Source organism: Halichoeres trimaculatus, unplaced genomic scaffold, assembly GCF_033239565.1.
Source record: "Halichoeres trimaculatus isolate MK-OKI-2021-1 unplaced genomic scaffold, fHalTri1.1 fHalTri1_scaffold_41, whole genome shotgun sequence".
NCBI lineage: Eukaryota > Metazoa > Chordata > Actinopteri > Labriformes > Labridae > Halichoeres > Halichoeres trimaculatus.
Window position 1 is genome coordinate 344,656 of NW_027437219.1, and position 8,535 is coordinate 353,190.

The window sequence follows — 8,535 nt, forward strand, 5'->3', positions numbered from 1 at the left end:
CTCGCCTCGCTGAGGAGTGATCCCGTGTCATAGAACAGGGAATCCAGAACCTATCCTCAAAGCTACCTCGCTAGGCAGTAATCCTGCTTCGTAGAACAGGGCCCTGCTCTAACAGCTGTTTGTGTGTCGGCACATAACATAAACAGTAAACAGAGCTTTGTTCCTTGAACCAGTTTAAGAAACACATTGCCATGAAAAAAACCTGCACTCAGTTTATTCTGTGTGCAGTTAAGAAGCTCGAGGATCACTTTACCGGTAAAATGCGTAATTGTTAGATTTATGAATACTTTAGCCTTTATCTACATCGTGAACTCTGAAACTTATTAATTTAACCTAGTTTGTTGAGTTTCAGAAAGATACTATTTATTAGATTTCAGTAAAAATCCTCCATTATATTGATTTGATGATGGTTGTGTTCAGTGTTTTGCGCTTTAAACTCACAGCAAACACTTAATAATCGATTTATGATCAGTTTCTGCACAATCCTCTGTACCTGTCCTCAGCTCGCCTTTTCTCTCTCATCAGACTCTGTTGTGTCTGTGAAGTTTCATGTAGAGAAGTCTGAGCCGCTGCAGCGTCCAATCAGAGAGTGATATTCCATATGGGGAGCGTGTCAGTCAGTGAAAAGACCTCTGCAAAGCCAGCTCTCGTGTTTCCTCGATCATAGCTCCTCCGATCAGTCTCCTACATGCTCTCTCCTCTCTCCCCTAAGTACAGTTACTGCTTAGGGACAGTCTTCAAAATGGCGACTAAAAGTATTGCCGGTGCTGCGGAGGAGATAGAGTGGGTAGGGGCACAAAATTAGCGCATTGAGACGCACCCCTTGACACCACTAGAATCAGGTGGAATCGTGATTGGTCTTCTTTCGCACTGACCACCTGGAAATATGACATATATTGTATAATTAAAGTAGCGGTTGTTTCCAACATTTTAATCCAATTGGTGTTGCATTACCTCCAGACTTGCAGGGTAGCCATCCATGTTAGCCCCTTTATCTTGTGATGTTTGGTAAAACATGCACTTTTATTTTGAAATGCCTGCCAGTGGTAACTGGAAGTGCAGAATGGATGTTTGAAACTTGGCACAAGTGGGTGTAGGTGAATCTGAGAGTGGCCAGCTAACTGTATTATTATACAGTTAGCTGGTGGCTTCCAACTCCTGAATCACTGCGTGGGCCTGGATTCATTCATTAGACAAGCAGTCACAACACATCTTAGGATAGTCATCTTGCAGTAGCACACATAACTGACAAAAAGTTCTAGATTGACCATATTTTTATGCCTAAAGAAGCTCAGGTTTGGTTAAATGGCATTAGGGATACACAGTTATATTGGATGATATCAATATTGGATGCTTATGTCAGTATTTACAACTGATATGTTGTCGAGAAAAATCTGCATCGATGAGCTGCATATTTTGGTCATATAAGCAAAAAAGTTAATATAGTTGTAGGGTGGGGCAACAGACCTATGATGTAATTCTTTGCACATTAGGTCTGTTTTAAGAACAGAAATTTGCATATTCCTTCATCAAAAAATCTTAAACAAATTGAAACTCCCGGTAACAAGAAGTACCAAAATAAAAGCTCACAGAGGTACCATTGTGGTGTTCAACATGTTATCATGCAGTGTCAGAAATAAACGGCTGCTATCACAGCTGATAGAGAGAATCCGATTTATTTAATTGTGGTGTTTTAGCTGAATTAATTAAAAAGACATATATCGCACAAAATGTGGAGGGAGACTGGTATGGCTGAGAGCATAGGAAGAGCTATTCTGGCAGCCATATGACAATTTGTTTCGGCATCAGCTACATCGCCTGCTGCAGAGCAACTGCAGCTGTTCCTGTTGGGCGTTCCCACCTGGAACTCAGAAATTCTGACTTCCGAATACAAATGGAATGCAGCATGAAATTGAAATGACGAGAATAAAATTGAAATTTCAAGATCAAAGTGGAAATGACCAGAATAAAGTTGAAAAACAAATTTAAGATTAAAGTCGAAATGACGGGAATAAAGTTGAAATGTCAAGAATACAGTCAAAAAATAATTTGAGATCAAAGTCGAAAGGACGAGAAAAAAAAGTCAAAATAACCTGCTCTGATGTTTACCGGCAGTACGCCGGGTGCAGTCAGCTCCTCAAAAGTCACAGACATGACTGACAGTAGTAACAGCTGCCATACAGGAGCCTAAACGACAATCTTCAGAATCTGTGTATGTGTGACAGGGTTGGTCTTTCACATTTTTATTGCATGCTGTGTTTTATGAAGTGTGTGGGTAGGTAATGACTTTTCTGACTGGCCCTGAAGTATCCCCCCTAAAACCAGCTCATTGGGAACCGTTGGGCAAGACTTCAGTACAGACACCTAAAAAGAGCAACAGATAGCAGAGAGGGACGACAGCAGGGCCGCAGCAAAGCACGAGAAGCAACCCTGAAAAGACCCGATTGCTCAGGAAGAAGAAGCAGCAGCAGGTTGTGGGCCTTTACGGTTGGGTGGAGGCTGATGTTGGGTAGTCACCGTGGAGTTGCCAAGGGGACCATTGCTGTGAGGCACTGGCATTGGCTTTGAGGGGAAGCAACGTTGGATGCACCCCTCTCTGAGTTAAGTACCCTCACAGGACCTTTTTATATTGAACCTCGGTTTTAATTGGGTCAAGGAGCTTTTTAAACACTAAACACCAGTGTTATTTTTCTCTCTCTGTGGGTTTTAAGTGTTTTAAGGGGTTTTAAGGATCTTTAGGGAGAGTGGGAAAGAAAGAAGAAAGATCTTGGGAAAGTGAGGGAATTGATTTTTCACAAATGACGGATCTAAAAAATAAGTGAGATTAAAGTAGAGATTTTTTTTTTGATAGTTCTGCAAATGAAGGGAAAACACCCAGGATATAAAAGTCATCAAGAATTTGCAGACCTTTATTTGACCAGGATTCAAAAGCTAAGTTGGAGCAGGATGGAAGAAAAAAAAGGCTTCGATAAACTGGAGCAAGTTTCGATGAGGAATGTAGGCCAAATTGTTTCCTTAATTGACTCCAAATTTTCAAGGTCTCAGAAATAATGGCGTTCTGTGCTATTCGCTTGATTGGTGAACGTAACTGTGAACAAATCACTGACCATAACGCAACGGGTGAGGAGGCTGGTTCCATGCAGGCCCATAGAGGGTGATTATTAGGAGCGACCTTAACATTCCAATAAAGGATTTGCTGATATTGCTAGCCCAGTAGTATGGCAAAAATCAGGTGAGGCCAGACCCCAGAGAGATTTAGGAATTTGGAGAGTTGATCTTTATTCTAGCTTATTTATTGCACCTTAAAAAAAGGAATTACTCAGCTGGCCAAGTGAAGAAAAAAAGATTTTCAGATGAGCACTGGAACATGTTGAAAGATATAAAGAAAGCAGGGAAGTACCATCATTTTGATCAGGTTGATACGACCTGGTAATGATAAAGGGATAGTGGACCACCTAGTCGGATCGTTAGTTACGTATTGTAACTCCAGATTCTATGAGTATAGGCGCAGCACTTTAAGGCTATCGCTAGTGGGTTTACCCTCGCGCGTCAGCGCAGCACTGAAAAAACTTAGTCCACGCCCACACGTGATGGGCCGCCCGCGCTACCTGCCTATAAATAGCCATGGGTTCATACAATCTGCTCCCGATAACAGCCTTTTTCTTCAGCTGATAAGGGAACCAGTGAGGCACATGGCTTAAAGGGCTGCACCTATACCCATAGAATCTGGAGTTACAATACGTAACTAACGTTATATTTCGTATAGGCTTCGCTCTTTAAGGCTTTCGCTTGTGGGTTAAAGGCAAAGCAGGATGTAGTCAATGCCTCACTGGGTCCTCATCCGAAAGAGCCCAGCATCAAAGCTTCCAAGAATTAACTCAGGCCCGCACACACACCCATTCACATAATTCTGCATCATGTGAACTCCTGTGCCCTGAATGCGCATACGTGCGCAAAACCAACTGCCTGATGATGTGTTTCCTAATCAGCTTCCAGATAATGAATACTCACGATCCATAAGGGCTGACTCTGCGACTCTGTTGCTGAAAAGCAGAGAAGACGACCGTTACGCATTGTAACAGTCAAACAATGAACAGAACAGACTCAATAACACATCTGTCTCATCCAAAAAACAAAATGAATTCATTCATGTCCTAACTATCACTCTGATAGGATTCCTTACACAGAGTGGGACATAGAGAAGAGAGAGACATCCCTCAAATAAAACCGAACAAAAGAACATGGGGAAGACCAAGATGCTGCAGCGCAAATATCTTCCACTGACATCCCACCGTGCAAAGCCACAGAGGAAGAAATTCCTCTCGTAGAATGTGCTCTGATGTGCTCCGGAGGAACACAACCAGCTGACACATAAGCCTGTGAAATAGCCTCACACAGCCAATGTGACAGGCGCTGAGCAGAGAGAGGGCGCCCCTGCGAGTGCTCTCTATGATGCACAAATAAGCGCTGAGGGTGATGCAGTGTGGCCGTGCGCTCCACATAACATGACAGAGCGCGCACAGGCCAAAGGTGTGATGTAGTCTCCTCCCCAGAGACATGTGGAGGAGGGAAAAATCCCTCCAACTTGATAACTCTTCATTTAAAAGAGCTATTAATATTCTTAGGCATGTAGGAAGGATTAGGGCGTAGAACAGCCGAGCTGCAATCTCCCTGAATGCGCAGGCAAGATGGAGCGACCGAGAGAGCTGACATATCTCTCACTCTCTTAGCTGACGTAAGAGCTAAAAGTAGAGCTGTCTTTAGTGATAAGAACTTTTGTGAGATTTGAGACAGGGGTTCAAACGGAGCCTTGCTCAACGCCCGTAAAACCAGCAATAAATCCCACCGAGGAGCAAAAGAACGAGAAATCAGTCTGTCTCTCCTCACGCCTTTGAGCAAGCGTTTCATCAGCGGGTGACTAAACACAGTTCTGTCACCAAACCCTTCATGACAAGCTGAAATCGCAGCTGCATAAGTTTTAACCATTCTAAAACCAATCCTCTGTCCATTAGGAGCTGGAGGAAAGACAGCACGCGAGGCAGGGGACAAGTCACTGGGTCCCAGCCTGACTCCATGCACCAGCGCTGAAAAGCTGCTCTCGTGGATGCAGCTTTTGCGCTCTGGATTGTGCGCACAACCCCGGGCGAGAGTCCGAGCCTCTCTAAGCGCTCCCTTTCAGCAGCCAGGCCCACAGACGCTGACCTATCACTGGGAAACTCCTGATCATTCCCCTGCTTGGGAGAGAGCATCCCCCCGCCACTGGATCATCCATTGCAGACCCACTAGCAGGCGCTGTAACCATGGAAACCATGACGCTCCCGTGCGTTCCGGAGCTATGAGGACAGCTGACAGCTGCTCCTCCTGAATCCTCCTCAGAAACCGAGCAATCCGAGGGACGGGCGGAAAAGCATAAAGAAGCTTTTGGGGCCAGGGGCGGTGTGAGAACGCATCCACCCCCAGAGGGGGGTTGTCTCGTGCGCTCAGAGAGAACCACAGGGCACACTGAGTGTTTTCTCGCGCTGCGAACACGTCCACCTCTGCCTTTCCGAACATAGACAAAATCTGAAACACCAGCTCGGAGTGCAGGCTCCAGTCTCTCGCCTGAGGACCTCCCCTCGACATGATGTCCGCCCCCCTGTTTAGCACACCAGGAATGTTCACCGCTCTGATCGAGAGGAGATGTCTGTGCGCCCAACATAACAACTTTCTGGCTATGTCTAGCAGCTGCGCCGAGCGCACACCGCCCTGACGGTTTATATAAGCCGCTGTTACTTGGTTGTCTGTGTGGATCAGAACATGCTGCTTCTGTAAAACAGGAGCGAAATGCTGGACCACTTTCCACACTGTTAGAAGCTCCAACGCATTTATGTGGAGAGACATGTGAGCTGGCCACTGCCCCCCCTCTACCTGAGAGAGACACGTGCTCCCCCACCCCAAGAGAGAAGCATCCGTGAACACAGAAACGTGACATGATGCCTTCCCTAACGGGACTGGGTCCCTGGCTGACGCACCGGGTCGATGCACAGACGGATGAACCACCTCTGTAGCCGCCTCATGTGAAGCAGTCCCAACGGTACTATCACGTGAGCTGCTGACATTGTGCCATGCAGCCGCATAATAGAGACTGCTGTCACCACTCTGCCGGGGACAACTCGTCTGAGGAGGGCTGTCAGAGTCTGCGACCTCTCCTGAGATAGCCGCGCGCTCATTGTGGCTGAATTCAGCTCCACTTCCAGATAAACTATCTGCTGAGACGGAAAAAGTGAGCTCTTAATAGCGAAGCCCAGCTTTGACAGGTGAGACACCAACACCGGGTCTGTGCTGCAGCCTCCTCCCTGGATCGAGCCAGCAAAAGCAGGTCGTCCAGGTAAAAGAGAACTCTCATCCCTCTCCTGTGTAGTGGCTGCAGAGCTGCCTCCACACACTTGGAGAACATGCGGGGAGCAAGAGAATAACCGAAGGGGAGACAATTATACTGGTATTGGACCCATTGAAATGAGAAACGAAGGAATTTCCCGTGTTTCTGAATAATAGAGACGTGGAAGTATGCGTCTTTCAGGTCCCCCGAAGTGAAATAATCGTTTTCGTGGATACATTCCAGTACTTCTTTTGTCATCAGCATGTGAAACAGACGCTGCATTATCACTTTTTTGAACAGTGACAGGTACAGAATGGGTCTCATCCCTCCCGTTTTCTTGGGAACCAGGAAATAGCGGGAGTAAAACCCCTGATTCTCCTCTCCCCGTGGGACTCTGGAGATTACATTTTTAGCAGAAGCTCCTGCACCTCCTTCTGGAGGAACACACACTGGTCCTGTGAGGACAGGTGTGTCTCCAGAATCCCGCTGAACGGTGGAGGAGTCGAAGCAAACTGCCCCTAGCAATCAGCCTGTCCATCCACCTGTCCAGCGAACATACGCGCCGGCACTTTGAGCAACGCTCTGAGAGTGGGCGCACATGTTGCTGTGGCTACTCCTCCGAGAGAGAGGTGAGCCAGCTTAGAGCCCCTGCCGCCGCTGCTTGCGTCAGTGAAAGCTGCGCTGCAGCCCATAGGGGGGCTCGGACCGAAAGGGCTGATCAGGCTCGTTTTCCACTGTCTGTGAAGAGAGGGAAAAAGGTGTAGCCAACCTGTCCACACGGGGCAGAGAATCTCTGTCCGTGGGCTCATGAAAATTTAATTTGGCATCAGCCGGAGCAAACTGGGAGCGTTTCGTGTGTGAAGGAGCGGTGTGCTGCTTTGATGACTCGCGGCTGCGCTGCTCGTTAACCGAAGAGTTACACACATGTACACACATTTATCACAGTTACATGTAAAAAGTTCACTCTGGGAATACTGTAAACAAACCAAATCATTCTAAATAAATGAAACTTATGCCCCAGTGTGACTTATAGCCTATCTGCTGTTTTCGTCTTCATGACGTTTTTTTTTCTTTTGTTTGATACGACTTTAAAAAATGTATAATTATACTACTAAGTGACATGGCCCAGAAAGTATGGTACTTAGTTTATTACTGAAAAATTACTGTTGTAAATAAATATCTAAGCAAAAATTTTTTCTTGCTAGTTTTTCAGTTTATTTTTTATCTTTTCAATTAACCTTCAAGTATAACAAATTTCAGTCAATGCAATAATAAACTCCTCCTTTAATTACTTTGTCTTAATTGTCTGCAAATTTTCATATGAAAGGAGCACAACCATTTTAGAACTAAATTCCTGATAATGGGGTTAAACATTTATGTAGTCTTGATTTAAGTGTAAACAGAGGTCATTCACATTTAAAAAGGTTTTAGATCTAGTTCAAGTAAACTTTAGCATGTTTTTGTCTGCTTTCATCATATTAGACTTAATTATCCAACAACAAAATTGTGGCTAGTGAAAATGATGAGTGGCTAGTAACTCTGAAAAACCACTAGCCACAGTGGCTGGTGGGCAAAAATGTTAATGTCAAGCCCTGGTTGCGTGGTATCGAAAATCGTATCGAAAATTTATATTTTTTTCAAAATATTGTATCGAAGTTAGAAATCCAGTATCGTGACAAGCCTACTGCTACCGAAGTTCTCCTAGTGATGCTCATGACTGCTGAAGAAAAAGAGGAAGCAGATTGTATGAACCTGTGGCTATTTATAGGCAGGTAGCGCGGGAGGCCCATCACGTGGGTGGGCGTGGACCAAGTTTTTTCAGTGCTGCGCTGACGCACTAGGGTAAACCAACTAGCGATAGCCTTAAAGGGTGAAGCCTATACGAAATAGAACTGATCTCCAGTGCTCAAGTAAAGGTTGAAAGTTTTTTGCAAAAAATTCAGAGAATGGTTTTGTTACAAGAACACCAAGATATTTTAATCCTTGGGTCGCTTTCCTAAAAGGGAAGAGTTGCTAGAGGGACGTTCTCTGCAGTGGAGTTAATTGGAAAGCACTGGCTTTTATGTAGGTTAATTTTATAGCCAGATAATTTCCTAAATTGTTCTAGAATATCCAAGATAACAGGAAGTGATGAAGTTGGATTGGTGATGTAAAGCAGAAGGTCATCTGCATAAAGA